Source organism: Neomonachus schauinslandi, chromosome 11 (genome assembly GCF_002201575.2).
Source record: "Neomonachus schauinslandi chromosome 11, ASM220157v2, whole genome shotgun sequence".
Classification (NCBI taxonomy): Eukaryota; Metazoa; Chordata; class Mammalia; order Carnivora; family Phocidae; genus Neomonachus; species Neomonachus schauinslandi.
This window is the reverse complement of record NC_058413.1, coordinates 55,299,328-55,316,277: the sequence shown is the minus strand read 5'-3', so window position 1 is coordinate 55,316,277 and position 16,950 is coordinate 55,299,328.

Genomic DNA, 16,950 nt, shown 5'->3' with positions numbered 1-16,950 from the left:
TAGTATACTTCCATTTCCTCGCTCCTATTCTGTGTGCTATTTTTGTTATACATTTTATTTCTACAGATGTTATAAATTCTATATTTGTGACTCTTTTTGCTTTGGATAATCAATTATCTTTTAAAGTGACTAAAAATAAGAATAAAGCTTTTTGTATTTACCTTCTTTTTTTGTTGTTTGTTTTACAATTTCCTTTAGTCTTCATTATGTAAATCCAGGTTTCCACCTGCTGTCGAACGCACTCCACCTAAAGAATTTCCTTCAACGTTGCTTGTTGTGCAGGTCTACAGACAATGTCGTCTCTCAGAGACTTTAAAATAACTATGATTATTAAGTGGAGGATGAAAAGGAGACAAGAGACAACCTGTAGAAACAGATGGGGGGTTTTAGCACAGAGACAACACTATAAAAAAGAAGAATCGGGGTCACCTGTGTGACTCAGTCGGTTAAGTGTTGGACATTTGGTTTCTGCTCAGGTCATGATCTCTGGGTCGTGGGATCGAGCCCCACATTGGGCTCCAGGGTCAGCACAGAGTCTGCTTCTCTCCTTCTCCCTCTGCCCTGCCTCCACCTGCTCGCACTCCGTCTCTCCCTTTCTCTAAAATAAATAAAACTTTTTTTAAAAAAGATTATTTATTTATTTATTTGACAGAGAGATAGAGAGAGAGAGCACATGTAGGCAGAGCGGCATCAAACTGGAAACAACCAGGAAAGAACCAGTGAACTTGAATCTAGGGCAGTGGAAATTGTCCAAAATGAAACGTAAAGAGAAAAAAGAATGTGGGTAGGGAGGGGAGAACACAGCATCCAAGAACTCTGGGACATATCAGAAGGTCAAAAGATGCATATAATTGGAGTCTCAGAAAGAAAAAGGAGAGAGAGAGGAAGGAAGAGAAAATATTCAGAGAGATAATGGCTGAGTCTTTTGCAAATTTAATGAAAGATAACAAATCACAGATGCAAGAATTCCAGAGAATCTCAAGCAGGACAAATATAAAGCACATACACACCTGGATACACAGATCAACTACCGAAAACCAAAAATAGAAAGTAAATGTTAAGGGCAGCCAGAGAAAAAATGAAATATTATATAAAAAGGGACAAAACCCTGTAGTTGCCAGGGCAACTGGAGGGAAGGGAGAATAGGCACAGAGTTTCTGTTTGGGGCATGAAAAAGTTCTGGGAACTAGACAGTGGTGTTGGTTATGCAATACTGTGGATGTACTTAATGCCACTAAATAATAGACTTTAAAATGGCTATAATGGGGGGCACATGGGTGGCTCAGTCATTTAAGCGTCTGACTCTTGATTTTTGGCTCAAGTCATGACCTCAGGGTCATGAGATTGAGCCCACGTCGGGCTCCATGCTGGGTGTAGACCCTGCTTAAGATTCTCTCTCTTCCTCTCCCTTTGCCACCCCCTCTCTAAAAAAAAAATAATAATAAATAAATAAAATGGTTACAATGGTAAATTTTATGTTATGTGTATTTTACCACAATTAATTTTTTTTAAAAAGAAACCCTCCACCCTTCAGCTCTCACTCCCCAATCCCCCATCCCTCCCAACCCTAAGCAACCATTCCTCTATTTTCTATCTCTATATATTTGCCTCTTCTGGACATTTCATATAAGTGGAACCATGTAATATGGGATCCTTCGTGTTTGGCTTCGTTCACTTAGCATGTTTTCAAGGATCATCCTTGCTAAAGATAAAGTGTTTGTGTTTCTCCAAAATTCTTATATTAAAAACCTAATGCCCAAGGTGATGGTAGTAGGTGGAATTTGGGGGAGGTGATTAAGTTATGAGGGTGGAGCCCTCATTGGGATTAATATCCTTATAAAAGAGACCCCAGAGAAACTAGGTCATGGGATCGAGCCCCACATTGGGCTCCAGGGTCAGCACAGAGTCTGCTTCTGTTATGAGGGTGGAGCCCTTCTACATCCTCACCAACACTTGTTATTTTCTGACTACTTGATTTTAGCCTTTCTAGGGGGTGGGAAGGGATACCTCACTGTGGTTTTAATTTGCACTTTCCTGATGTCTAGGGTTATCGAGCATCTTTCCACATGCTTGTTGGCCACCTCTATTCTTCTCTGGAGAAATGTCTATTCACATCCTTTGCCCTTAGTCCTTTAATTGTGTTATCTTCTTATTGAGCTGTAAGAGTTCTTTATAGATATTATATATTATGGATACCAGTCTCTTATCAGATATATGCTTTGTGAATATTTTTTCCCATTCTTTGGGTTGACTGTTCAGTTTCTTTATAGTGACCTTTCAAACACAAATTTAAAAATGTGGATGAAGGCTTTCCCAGTTTCCCATAGTCCCTGTGTTCCTGTGCCTTGGAAGGGGGGGCAACTCTCTCCATGCTCTCGTATCCCTGAGTGGTACACTGTTGTTGGCTTGTTACTCTATGCTAGGGTCACAGTGGGTTCAGTGAGTTCTCTATTATGCAGGTTCAGCTGGGTCTTGAGCAGGCCCTGTACACCTTGGTCTTGGGGGGAGGGGAGGGTTATCTCAGCATTCCTGAGCCTCTTCCCCATGGCAACTATCTGTTGCCTTATATCTGCAGTTGGTCTTGTAGAGGAAATGCCAGTGGTAGCCCACCTCTGCTTGGTATCATTGCAGGATCCTAGGCTAGAGACATTTCCTGTCTGTCTTCCAGGGGAGACAAGTTTTTCTATCTTTTCTTTAAAACCAGTGGATCTTGGCCTGTGTCCTAGGGGCAGCAAGAAGGTTTTTCCTACCCCTCCTCCAAGAGTCAGATGAATTTTGCTTCTACTCTTTGCCCAGAGGCAATGTATTTTTACCTTGACTCTCGGAACAAAATGATTTCTGTCCCTTCCCTAGAGGCTTAGGCTTTTGCTCGGTCAGAAGGGAGTCGGAACAAGGGATTGAGGTTTTTTTTAACTGCCCAAAGCCACAGAGGGCAGTTCTCTCAAGTGCCTCACGGAATCTTTCTTGCAAGTGTTGGGTGGAGGCCTGTGGAGAAGAACTTGCAAGTCAGTCTAAACCGCCCTTTTCAACTGACATGCTGGGCCACACTAGATCTTTAAGATTCATTATGAGTTTATCTGATTTCTTCTTATCTACTTATATAGCAGCCAGCCACCTTTCTTCTGTATCCTGCCAGAGGTAACAGCATTTATGTGTGCTGTCTTGGAGGACTTGCTATATGAACTCCAAGTCAAAGAGCTCCAGGCATGAATTGGAGCAGAAGCAGAACGGTGCTTCAGGAGGACTCCTTCTTGCCGTCTACAGGGACTGTATGTCAGGGCCTGAGGGGCAAGTACTTGCCCCTCAGGCGTGGCCTTGAACAAATCCCCTCATTCTCCCCACCTGTGCAATGCAGTCCCACAGAAGGGGGGTAAGGGTGGGGGCTGCAGACCAGACTGCCTAGAGTTGAATCCCAGCCTCACACCATACAGCAGAGTGCCACCCCCCCCGCCCCCGCCAAGGTGAGTTACTCAATGGCTCTCTGCCTCAGTTACCTTTTCTATCCAATGTGGATGATAATAAAACCCATGTCTCTCTATGATGCCTGGCATATAACATCAGGTACTATCATCATTAGTAGTAGCAGGAGTAGTAATAGTAGTACCAGTAGTAGTAATAGTAGTAGCAGCAGTAGTAGTATCATACTAAAAGTAGCATTGTTATTAACATTACTATTCCTCTTGATGATCTCCAAGGTTCTTTCTACTACTGACTATTTGTGATATATGAAGTATTTATTCATTTATTTTGATAAGAGGATCTGCCAGGTAGGCCAGGTAATAAAATGACTCCCCTGGGAAGGGGAGGGCAGGCCTCCATTTGTTGTGTGACCTTTGCTCAGACCCTGGCCAACTCTGAGCACCAACATCCTTCTGTAGAGCGCAGATTAAACTGACAGGCTGGAACTAGTTGAATCTGTGTCAGGGAGCAGGGGAGGGAGGGAATCAAGGGATAGCTTTGGAGCTGTCAGCCCACAGACATCATGATGCCTATTTCTCTGAATGACAAATCGCGGAAGATGGGGAATCAGAGCCCTCATGTTCACAGAGCACTTGAATCATCAAAATTCACTCATATTCCTGATCTCATTTAGCTGTGACAAGGGCTTCTTTGGAGGTGTGTGTCAGGGATCGTTGATCCCAATTTGATAGTCAGCAGAGTGAGATCCAAAGAGGGATTAGGCCAAGGTCACCCAGGGAGATCAAGATAGAGGTGGGCCGGAACCCAGGATCCAGACTTGGTGCTTTTCCGTGAACTCCAGGCAGTGGGGGCCTGCTCCCATGCATTTTCCCTGCAGGTTGTTCCTCCCTCTGTGGAAGGGTGGGTAGGATCCATTGAAAGCAGAGAGGCCTGAGTAGGGAAGTCTGGAAGGGCGGTAGTTGGAGCTGCTCCTTGTCCCCAGCGCCAGACAACAGCATCCCCAGGCTGGGGATTGGGTATCCTCCTTTGCAGCTTCCTGCCCCATGGGCCTGACTGGGTCATAAGAGTTCTGTTGAATGAAGACATGAAAAAAATTCTCTTCCATTTTTATTCAGGCTTATGGAATCCTAACCCTTCAGGGCCGGGGATGAGCCTTGAGTCCCTTCCATGTTTCAGGCCCAGCACAGTGCCGGGGAACACCGGAAACCACTAATAAATATTTGTTAAAGGGTTCATACCACCAAACCCAAGTCTTGCACAGATTAACAAGGGGGGAGGGGAGAATGGGAAGTTACTGTTTAATGGATAGAGCGTTTCCGTTTTAGAAGATGAAAGAGTTCTGGGAATGGATGTTGGTGATCATTGCAACAACGTGAACATGTTTAATGCCACTGAACCATACACTTTAAAATGGTTAAGATGGCTCCCTCAGAGCCTTCAGGAGGAACCAACACTGTGGACAACTTGACTTTGGACTTCTGGCTTCCAGAACCCTGAGAGAATAAATGTCTGTGTTTTTTTTTTTTTTTTTTTTTTTTTTTAAAGATTTTATTTATTTGACAGAGAGAGATACAGCGAGAGAGGGAACACAAGCAGGGGGAGTGGGAGAGGGAGAAGCAGGCTCCCTGCTGAGCAGGGAGCCCGATGCGGGGCTCGATCCCAGCACCCCGGGACCATGACCCGAGCCGAAGGCAGACGCTTAACGACTGAGCCACCCAGGCGCCCCAAATGTCTGTGTTTTAAGTAAAAAAAAAAAGTTAAGATGGTAGATTTTATGTTACTTATCGTTACTTATACATTTTCTAGCCCGAAGAAACAAAACAAGATTAAGCTTGCATTATTTCTGTCCATTTCACCAAATGGAAAGGAAATGCAATTGGGCTGTGCCCTTCAGCAGAGCCTGTCAGGCACAGAGACTCACATCCTTACCCTGGATTAGCCCACCCATTGTGAGGACCCAGTGGGCACCCAGCCCCAGCCTGGAGCTCCCAGGGGCACTGCGGTCTTCCTCCTGAAGCCAGGGGAGGAATTAGAGGTCAGGCAGGTGGGACAGGGAGGAGGGAAACCCTTTCAACTCTCCCTTCACCACATGGTGTCCCCTTGGTTCCTCGTCCTCTGGCTTTGACAAAGGCTAGAAGTTGTCTCAAGTCAATATGGCCACAGCCAGTGGTCCAGCCAGTTCGACAACCCTGGGATGGCTCATAACAGGAGCACAAATAGCCCTCAGCTACCCAAACCTCGCTGTGTGCTGGGCACCTGCCAAGTGCTCTCCATGTGTGAACCTCTTTAATTCTCACAACCAATCGTGAGGCCAGTCTTGCAGTCCTCCCCAGTGACAACTGAGGAAACTGAGGCACACACGGGGTAAGCAGCTGGCCCATTAAGTGTGCCATGAGCATAAGAAGCAGGTTTGAGGCTTGAATCCTGTGCTCTGAATGCCATGATTCTCCATGCTCCACAGCTGGCCTTCCACAGATGGGGAAATGGGGTCCCTTAGAGTCAGTGGACCGCCTTAGGGTCACTCAGCCAGACATTGGCAGAGCTGCCCTTGGGATCCGGGTCTTCCGATACCCAGGATGGTGCCCTTCTACCAAATGAGGCCTCACCTGAGAATGAGAAGGTCTAGATTTCGTCCACTGGGACCCCGGGGATCTGCCTCCTAGCTGTGCATCCTAAGGGCGGTGAGTGGGGTTGGCAGAGCGGTTTCTGTCTGGTTGGCTTCCACCTTGGAAGATTTCTGTTTTCCTGCTTTCCGACTCTGGGTACTTTCTTTTCCAAGAAGAGATGAGGGTTTAAGGGGACACTCTTAGGAATGGGGTACCAAAGCAGGCCAAAGAAACCTTCCTAACCCGGGGCTGTTGGTCGTGTTGCAGAGAGGGCCTGGGGCCCGAAGGGGAGGTGGGGAGGGTGGCGGCGAGGTGGGGCTGCGGAGATGAAGGGCAGGAGTCCGGCCTCTGGAGACACACGTCCCCTCTCCGGGTCTCAACACCCTTGTTCAGCGGGGTGGGGGAGAGAGTTGGGCTAAGTGGTTTCTAAGTCCCTCTCCCTGTTTTAGGTCGGGCTCCTTAAAAGCCGAGCTTGAGAAGAAGAGCCCCTGTGAGACTGGTTTATTGAGGAAATGCCCAATGGAGAAACTGGAGAGGGGGTTGGGGCGGTAGGCCAAGGAAGGCAAAGAAGCTAAATAGGGTGTGATTCTTTTTTTTTTTTTAATATTTTATTTATTTATTTGACAGAGAGAGACACAGCAAGAGAGGGAACACAAGCAGGGGGAGTGGGAGAGGAAGAAGCAGGCTTTCCGCAGAGCAGGGAGCCCGATGCGGGGCTCGATCCCAGGACCCTGGGATCATGACCTGAGCCGAAGGCAGTCACTTAACTGACTGAGCCACCCAGGTGCCCCTAAACAGGGTGTGATTCTAAACTCGGAGCAAGCATGACTGGGTCCTGCGAAAATGCCCCCCGCCCCGAGGGTGCCCCAGCTTAGAGCGAGGCAGCTGGGCTTTCACTGATTGGTCTGGGCCAAGGGTCACCTCGGGTGGGGCAGGGCAGCAGGGGAGGTATGAGCGCCCAGCTGTTTACCATCCTCTGCACTTGGGGAAGAGTAGTCCCGGGCGAGCCCGAGAGAGTTGCAGAGCAGGTGGTTAGAAGGAGAAGTTGACAGGAACATGGACTGCGGCCCATGGCAATGATCAAAGGGATCAGTGGAGTGCTGACAGTGGCCCGGGCACCGCCTTCAGGATTCATCCTAATATTTCAGATCCTGGGTCTTTCCCAACAGCATCAGATAGATGAGAAAAAAGGGGTGAGGGCGCCAATAGACTGAGAGCCTGAAGCCTGTTGCTCGAGCGGGCGCTTTGGCATGAGGCTGGAGGGTACCAGGGAGCCTCAAAGGACCAGATGTCACAGACTGTAAGGGCTAAGGGGGCTTGACGACCCTCTCAACTCCCGCCTTTACCCATGCGCACAGTCCTGCACGCTCAGACACATGGGGCACAGGAATGCACCTGCGTGGGTGTGCACGGAAGCCAAGGCACTGAGGCACATGGACATGCACAGTAGACTCACACACAGGTGTATACACGCTTTCACGCCAGCCCGTGTACATACAAGGCTACTTTTTTTTTTTTTTTAAAGATTTTGTTTATTTGAGAGAGAGAGAGCAAGAGAGAGCACAAGCAGGGAGAGTGGCAGAGGGAGAGGGAGAAGCAGATTCCCCGCTGAGCAGGGAGCCCGATGCGGGGCTCGATCCCAGGACCCTGAAATCATGACCTGAGCTGAAGGCAGACACTTAACCAGCTGAGCCACCCAGGCGCCCCCATACATGGCTACTCTTGCAGAGACATATCCGTAGACACTCACACTCACTTGTGCACACATATTCCTGAGCTTGCACTGGAAGCATGGCCAGTCAGGTCCTTTCTATTTCTGGCTTTCAGGGGAGGACAAGGGAGGGGGATGGGGAGGGCCCAGAGCCAGGTCAGTTGCAGCTGGCTTCTAAAGACTGACCTTTGGCTACAATGGCCCGGATCACACCAGTCCCAGACCCCAGGCTCGTGTCTGAATGGGTTACTTGTAGAGGACTGATAAAAGTGTCTGGAAACTTAGCTGCTGCCTCCCCTGCTCCCTCCTTGTCCCCCCAAGTTTCCACTCCCACCGTGACCCAGGCCTTTGTCCATCAGTGGGTCAGAGGCCTCCTGCCCCTGTTGTACGGGTGGTGATCCGTGGTCCAGGGAAGGAAATTAACTGGGGCTCCTGACATGCAGCCCACTTCCTCCTCAAGTGGCTGCAACCAGCAGGAGCATTGCCATTGACAAGCAGGGCCATCAGCACAGAATCAGACTGACCCCAGCTCTGAGGGGCTCCCAGTCTCGTGGAGGTCACAGGCATTTAAAAAGTGTGATCTGTGCTGGGCTGGAAGGAAACTTCTGAGGAAGCCCAGAGGAGACACCGAACAGCCTGGAGGAAGTGGGATCGGGGAGGGTTTTCTGAGGGAGATGATGTCTAAAACGACCCTTCAAAGATCAAGAGGAATTGGATATGGGTGGAAGGGAGTAGGGCAAAAGGCATTTTAGGCAGAGGCAACAGCTTGTGCAAAATGCTGGCACTGGGGGAAGCAAGGTGCCCCTAGGGAGACATTCAGCAAGGCTGGAGGAGGGTATGAGTAGGTCAGAAGGAAGGCAGGAGCCTTGCTCCCGCTATGAGCCAGGCCCAGGAGGCATCCAGAGGGCAAGGAGAAGCCATAGGGAAATTTAGCCAGGGGCAATGATTGTGTCAGAGCTACACTATGAAGATCTTTCGGGCTCCAAAGGGCAAGGTGAATCTGGGGACAGCTTAAGACAGATCTGAGATGGAACATAGGGCAACTGATTGAGTGGGGGCTGGTAGAAGCTTTGCAGGTCAGGAGGAAAATCAAGGAAATTATGTAGGAGACAAAGAGAGGAAAGGAGAGGAAACAAATTTCCACAAAATTTTAATTGAAAAAATTCAAAGGGCTTGGAGAGAATCCATAATTTGCTTGGCATCTCAAATAGGCTAAAATTTGGCCCCCTGAAAGATACCCTGGTCCTAGTCCCTAGAACCTGTGAATATTACCTTACATGGAAAAAAAAAAAGGGTCTTTGCAGATATGATTAAATTATGGATCCTGAGATGAGAAGATTATCCTAGATTATCTGGAGGGGCCCTAAATATAATCACATGTATCCTTATAAGAAAGACGCAGAGATATAGAGGCAGAAGGTGATATGACAATGAATAGAGGAAGATTGGTTTGGAGATGGAAGAAGAGCCCAGGAGCTAAGGAATTTATACAGTTCTAGAAGCTGGAAAAGACAAGGAAACAGACTCTCCCAGAGGGAGCACAGCCTTATGAACCCCTCTGAAACTGATACCAGTGCAGGTGATTTCAGATGTCTGGCTTCCAGAAATGTGAGAGTACATTTCTGTTGTCTCAAGTGACCAAGTTTGTGGTGACTTGTTATAGCAGCCTCAGAAAACTAATAAGGCATCCCACATCGATTTTTCCAAATTAATTATTTAAATTAAAATAAGCTTTTAAAACTTAGAATAACTTTAGATTTACAGAATAGTTGCAAAGACAGTGTAGAAAGTACTTACGTACCCCTCCCCCAGGTTCCGCGACTGTTAGCATCTTACTTTACTGTGGTACATTTGTCGCAACTAAAGAGCCAACATTAGTTTTAGTTAAAATCCACAACTTTATTTAAATTTCACTGGTTTGGGGGCGCCTGGGTGGCTCAGTCGGTTAAGCATCTGCCTTCAGCTCAGGTCATGATCCCAGGGTCCTGGGATCGAGTCCCGCATCGGGCTTCGATGCTCCGCGGGAAGCCTGCTTCTCCCTCTCCCACTCCCCCTGCTTGTGTTCCCTCTCTCGCTGTGTCTCTCTCTGTCAAATAAATAAATAAGATCTTAAAAAAAATAAATTCCACTGGTTTTTCCTAATGATCTTTATCTGTTCTGGGGTCCCATCCAAGATACCACAATACATGTAGTTGTCATGTGTTCTTAGCGTCCTCTGGTCTGTGACAGTTTCTCAAACTTGCCTGGTTTTTTTGATGACTCACTTTGGAGGAGTACTAGACAGGTTATCTTGTAGAAGGTCACTCCATTTGGATATACCTGATGTTTTCCTCCTAGTCAGTTGGGGTTATAGGGTTTGGGGAGGAAAACAACAGAAGTGAGGTTCCATTCTGATCACATCATATCAAAGGCACATACTGTCACGTGACTTATCACTGATGTTGACCCTGATCACCTGGCTGATGTGATGTGGTAAAGTTACTCACCTTCCCTCTCCTGCCCCCAACTCTTCCCACACTCTACTCCTGGAAGCAAGCCACTAGGCATACCCCAATTCAAGTGGGGAGGGTTATGCTCCACCTCCTCGAGGGCAGACTGTCTCCATCCATTATTTGTGATGCTTCTGTAAGAGAAATTTCACTTTTCTCCCCCTTATTTTTATTTTTCAATCATTTATTTATACCAGTATGTACTCATGGATGTATATTTTATACTTTGGATTATAATCCAAATACTGTTATTTGTTTTGTTGCTCAAATTGTTCCAGCCATGGCCCTTGGGAGCTTTTTCAGTTTGGCTCCTGCATTCCTTTAAGAGGCTCCCATCATTTTGTTTTTTGAATACTTCTTTACTTTCTGGCCCTCCAAGATGCTTCACGCTCTATTTTCCCTGCCCAAGAATGCTACTGGGGTGAACTTCTTCTAGGCTCTTTCGGAAGGCAGAACTAGGAGCTAGGAAATACACATATGTAAGCTAACCCATGCATACATACATACTTACAATGATTTCTGTATCTACCCATCTGTCTCTATATCAAACTAAACATCAATTCATACTGATGTCTCCTGCTGTTCGTTCTAGCCTTCCTCCCTTGCTCATCTGTAACCTCCCTCTCCAACAGTGAGAGAACCATCTGCTTACCTATTTGTACACTCTCAGATACAGCACAGCCATTTCCAAATTGTTAACGCACACCCCCATGAGAAATTCAAATTTAACTACAGTGTGGTATTTATGTACAATTTATTTTAATGTTAGTCTTAGAGTTTCCAGTCAAAATGCTATTTCCCAAAGTTCCTTAGGGAAGTTCTTCCCCACCCCACCCCGCCACAGTGAGGTTTTCTCATACATTTGTAATACAGTTTTAAGATTCTTTTGTCACAAGTCCGCATTCCATCTTGGAATCCCCAGGCTTCTTGGTTGGTTTTTTAAAATTTAATTTCTATACATTAAGGTTCACTCTTTGTAGGGCTTGACAAATGCATAGTGTCATTTATATGCCAGTCCAATACCATCCAGATTCATTCCACCAACCTGAAGAATTCCCTAGGCTTCTCTTGGTCAAAGGCTCGCCCTTTCTAAATCCCTGGCAACTGCTGATCAGCTTTCCATTCCTCTATTTTATCATGTTCCAGAATATCATATGAATGGAATCAAATAGCCTTTTTACTCTAGCTTCTTCCACTTAACAAAACGCATCTTAGATTCATCCATGTTGTTGCGTGAATTAATAGCTCATTCTTTATTTCAGAGTAGTATTCCACAGTCCTGAAGGTACCACGGTGTGTTTATCTATTCACCTTCTGAAGGATATCTTGGTTGCTTCCAGTTTTTGCTGATTATGAAGAAAGCTGCTGTAAACATTGATGTGCAGGTTTTTGTGTGGACTTATTTTCAAATCAGTTGGGTAAATAGCTGGGAGCATGATTGCTGTGCTGTACAGTAGGCCTTTATTTAACTTTATTTAAGAAATGCCAAAATGTGTTCCAAAGTGGTGTACCATTTTGAATAGAATTACTTTAAGTTTCACAACTTAAATACAATTTTTCTGATCCTTTCCTTTGTTTCCCAAGCTGGTAGTCAAGAGGTCTCACTCCTAGGGCGCCTGGGTGGCTCAGTTGGTTAAGCGACTGCCTTCGGCTCAGGTCATGATCCTGGAGTCCCGGGATCGAGTCCCGCATCGGGCTCCCTGCTCGGCAGGGAGTCTGCTTCTCCCTCTGACCCTCCTCCCTCTCATGCTCTCTGTCTCTCATTCTCTCTGTCTCAAATAAATAAATAAAATCTTTAAAAAAAAAAAAAAAAAAGAGGTCTCACTCCTAAGGCAAAGAGCACTGGCTTTGACCTCGGATCTGAGTTTAAATCCTGACTCCAAAAACCTAAAAACCATTTAAAAACTGTGTGACTTTTGACAGGTTAGTTAATCTCTCTGAGCCTTATATTGAGATTTAACTCTTCATGTATGCATGATGTCACGGGTTAGGTTCTCTAGGAAGTGGATTCTGAAAGCGCGTTTAGCCTGTGGGATGTTTATTAGGGAGAGCCCTTGGGGTCAACACCTACAGAAGGGAGGGAAGGCAGCCAAATTGGGCAGAGGGAGAAGCTGAACAGAAATGACATCGTAGCTGTCCTGATCTGGGCTGAAGTGGTCAAGCCTTTCTGCCCCATCTGGATCAGTCATTGGCTCAGTGCCCTGGAAGAAGCAACTCTCTGCACCTGGCGCAATGTGTCCTTCCTTGAAGATGCATCTGGGTGATGCTTTCCAGGATCCACTGCACCAGGCAGAGTGGAAAGAGCATTGCAAGAGAGTGAAGAGTGGTCCCCCGTTGGAGTCTTTCTAGCTCTGTGCCTTCAGGCAAGTCCTTCCCTTCCCAGAGCCCCCTCAGCTTACCCACGTAGAAGCGGCCAAGACCACAGCCCCACCAATCTTGTAGAGCACTTAGCAGTTCACCAAGTAGCTTCGTGTAGCTTAACCACAGCAATCTGACAATACCAGTAATTAGCCCCCCAGTGAGCTCTAAGGCAGTGCGGCTCTAGTGTGGTCTGAGGGCCGGAGTGTGTCCATTAACCGCTTGTTCCTGGTTCCTGACCAAGTTAGGTACATAATTTGAGAGTACCTGCTCAGAAACTTTACAGCAAGGTGGCAGAGGAATTTTATGTCTGTTGAAATTAAGAATAAAAACTTGGACTTGTACTATGTTTGTTTTCATATTTCGTTTTTCTGGTAATTTATATTGTATTTTACAAATGAATAGGTCCAAGATGGATTAGGGAACCGCCCCCACAACACACGCACAAGAATCTGGTCCTACATCACAGACGTTTTGAGAAGCATTGGTCTAGGGCATGCCCAAATGCCAGCTTCTGACAGTTTTTGCCTTTTTTAAAGGGGGAGGCCCCTTTTGATCCTACCATTGGCATCGTATTGATGGGGCCAGGGTTTCCTGCTGGTTTTGTTCTTTTCAGGGACCCTTTAAAAGGGGCTACTAGAAAGAGTCTTCCTGCCCATCTAGTTCCATCCATTTCCTCACTAAAGATATAACTGGGTGTACAGGGCACCTCTTGCACTGGTTAAAGGTTTTCTAGCAAGGGGGCGCCTGGGTGGCTCAGTCCTTGGGCGTCTGCCTTCGGCTCAGGTCATGATCCCAGGGTCCTGGGATCCAGCCCCGCATCAGGCTCCCTGCTCGGCAGGAAGCCTGCTTCTCCCTCTCCCACTCCCCCTGCTTGTGTTCCCTCTTTCGCTGTGTCTCTCTCTGTCAAATAAATAAAATATTTAAAAAAAAAGGTTTTCTAGCAAGGAGTGAGGGGTGAGTTAGAGTCTAAGAAAAGCCCAAACCTTGTGTGTGATCCACAAACTCTCCCAGGTCTTTCAAAATCCATTTCCTAGTATTTTCAAAGGGGAGGAGTGAGGAAGAACTGGCATTTATTGAACACTCACTTATGGGTGAAGCATTTACAGGTGATGAAACCAAGCCTCAAGGAGGCATGTGGCACTGGGGGAGGGGTGGGGAGGGCGTGCAGTGCAGGGAGGTGTGCGGCGGGGCCAAGCAGGTGGCGGGGGGGCTGTGCACACCTCAAGGGTTCTCAGGTCCGGCCGCTTCCATTGTGCCCTTCTGCCCAGTTGGAGGCTGGAACTAGGCAGAGTGGGAGCAGGACAGAATAGCTGTCTGGGCAGTCAGTCTTCCTATCGAGCCCCGGATTCCAGAAAGTCCTTACCCTTCTCTGACACAGGAACCTCATTTATTACAAAGAGTGGATGTCGCTGCCAGTGTTATTGAGATAATGCCTGTAGAGCGTCCCACCCGGAGCCTGGCGTGGACTCGGTGCTCAGTAAGCGGCTCGGTGCTGGCTCTGCCCTTCCGACGGTCATTAAGACAGATGCCTGGGGGCGCCTGGGTTGCTCAGTCGTTAAGCGTCTGCTTTTGGCTCAGGTCATGGTCCCGGGGTCCTGGGATCGAGCCCTGCATTGGGCTCTCTGCTCCACGGGAGGCCTGCTTCTCCCTCTCCCACTCCCCCTGCTTGTGTTCCCTCTCTATCTGTCTCTCTCTCTCAAATAAATAAAATCTTTAAAAAAAAAAAAAAAAAAAGACAGATGCCTGGATCAGCCCAAGGCATCCACTGCCCATCTTGTCCTGCCCCTGGCCCACTCCAGCTCAAGGACCTTCGGGGGCTCCTCCCTACCTCGGGGAGAAATTCCTGATGCCCTGACTGGACATAGGAGTTCCCCCAGACAGTGGGCAAGGCCAAGTCAGGGACCCTGGCTGCGTTGGTCACCACTCCCGCTCAAAGTTTGCTGAACAAAGGCCTGGCCTTCCAGCCTCCTGTTCCCTCAACCTCACTCTTGCCCGCTCAGTCACAGCAGTGGCCATCACGAGCCTGTGCCCCGCCCCCCATGTCCCCTCCCTGCCTTTGCTCACTCAGCAGCTTCCATCCTGCCTGCGTTCGCCTCCTCCTGTACCCTCACCGAGCACGGTCAGCTCCCTTGTGAGGCCAATGCGCGGCCCGGGCCATGTGGCTGCAGATGGCGCTGTGCTAGCTGACCCCTGTCCCACCCGGCACCGGACAGCAGTGTCACATAGGCTGGGCCCCAGTGGGCCCTTTGTTCCCTGTGGGTAATGCCATCTGAGAACTTCTCCCCAGGCCAAAGGGCAGCATGATTTCTGGAAGACTCCAGCGCACCCCACCCTGACGGGCCTCTGACCCTCGCTACCACACCTGACAAACCCTGTCGTCCTCTGGCTGTCTGAATTTATCTGTGTGCGTGCTGCCATTGGGGAGCTGTTCTCCCGCACCACGCGGGGGCCCCCGAGGCGGGCTCTGGGGGCCCTGAGGAGTGTCAGGCGGGAGGTACTAAGTTAATAACTGACCCCTTATATGTGCGGTTCTGGCACACTGTGTTGGCTGGGGAGGCCAACCACTAGACAAACACCTGCAATCGCTCAGGAAAAGGACATGTTTTGCTCAAAGTCCAGTGTGGCTGTTCCCAACTGGGCAACTCTCTGGGGCAGCCCTCCTCCGAGATCAGGCCCTAGGCTCTTTTCTTGTGCTGCCGTGATCTTCCATGGGAGGCCACCAGGCTCACCATGAAAAGGGAAGAATTCTCTGCCCCCTGGCCCCCCAAGTCTCTCACGACTCCCCTCCCCCATCCGGACCCCGTTAAATCTCATGGTCACCTCCTCCTCCATCCCAGCCAGGCCAGGGGGTCATGGCCAAAATTCCCTCCCCCGATCTCTGCTCACGCTGTGCCCCACCCATTTGGGGACCCTCTCTATGGCCAGCCAGGCAAGCTACCTCGCGCAGCAGTACACAGCATGGTGTGGCCCAGTCTGGTCTCGGAGGGCTCATCCGCCGTCACTGTGGTAGCTAGCCTCCAAGCTGGCCCCCAGGGGCCTCACACCCTGGGATTCACACCTTCGTAAGGAGTGTGACAGGACTTAGTGACTTCACATCTCACCAATACGATAAGGCAGAATTGATGGTGTGTGATACAGAGTCTAGGTCATAAAAGGTAGTGTGGTCCCTCTCTCTCCTTACTTGCTCTGGGAGAAGCCATGCCCTTGGCAGGAGAGGCCTGCAAAGAGGAGGATAGAGCCTCCCGCCAACAGCCACATGGGTGAGCTTGGGAGTGGATCCTGCAGCCCGACTCAAGTCTTCTGGGACTGCAGGCCGGGCCAACAGCGTGGCTGCAACCTCATGAGAAACCTGAGCCAGAACCCCTTAGGGAAGCCACTCCCAGATTCCTGACCTCAGAAACTGTGAGACAATAAATAATGTTTGTGGTTTAAAGCAGCTAAGTTTTGGAGTATCTGTCATATAGCAATAGAGAACTGATTTAATGACCTCCAAAGGCAAGGCATGGGTCTTCTCGGCCTCATCCCTGCCCCAGGCCTAGCATGCTGAACCAAGAGGAAGTGCCATGTGAGGATTCATTTATGCAACCAGTTCTCATCCAGTGGGGTGCTGAGGTGCCTTAGGTCCTGTGCTGGGTGCTGGGTGGGGCTGAGGGTGACCAGGATGTGGTCTTGGCCTTCAGGGCTTTCCCAGTCTAAAGGGAGACAGAGGAGTCCACTCACCCATTAATGACCCTTTCACCCCTAAAACTAGCCCCAAAGAGGGGTAACTAACTCTCGTTCAGGGCAGTCAGGTGGGAGGCAGGGTAAGAGGGCGGGTGGGGTGTGCTGATGGCCGACAAAAGAGGTGCCCTTTGGGGATGAGTGAAGTCAACCAGGTCTAGGAGGAAGCATGTTTCAAGGAAAGGGAACAGCATGCCCTAGGACAGCGATGCGAGAGCAGCGTGCACTCAGCAAGCAGAGAGGGGTGCCAGGGTGATGGGGTGCAGGGGAGGAGATCCAGCAGGGGAGGCTGGTGAGGTCTAGGGGCAGATGAGGAAGGCTCTGGAGGCTGAGGAGGAGTTTGGGCATTATCCTGAGGCGTCGGAGACTATTTTAGGGTGTTGGGTTTTGTTTGGACAGTGGAGGCAGGTGCTACATGTGGGTAGGCTGGAGGGAGACCACTGGAGGCAGAAGTATCATGCACGGGATTGTGACCACCCAATAGTCACCCAGGTGCTGAATGCCATGGCAGAGGAAAGGGAAGTCTGGGGCACCCCGTGGAACCCCTACCTCAACCAGGGACATTAGGGAAGGCTTTCTTGCATAGAGGAAACCAGTATTGAAGGATGAATAGGAATTTTCTAGACAAAGGGGGGGGTGGGGA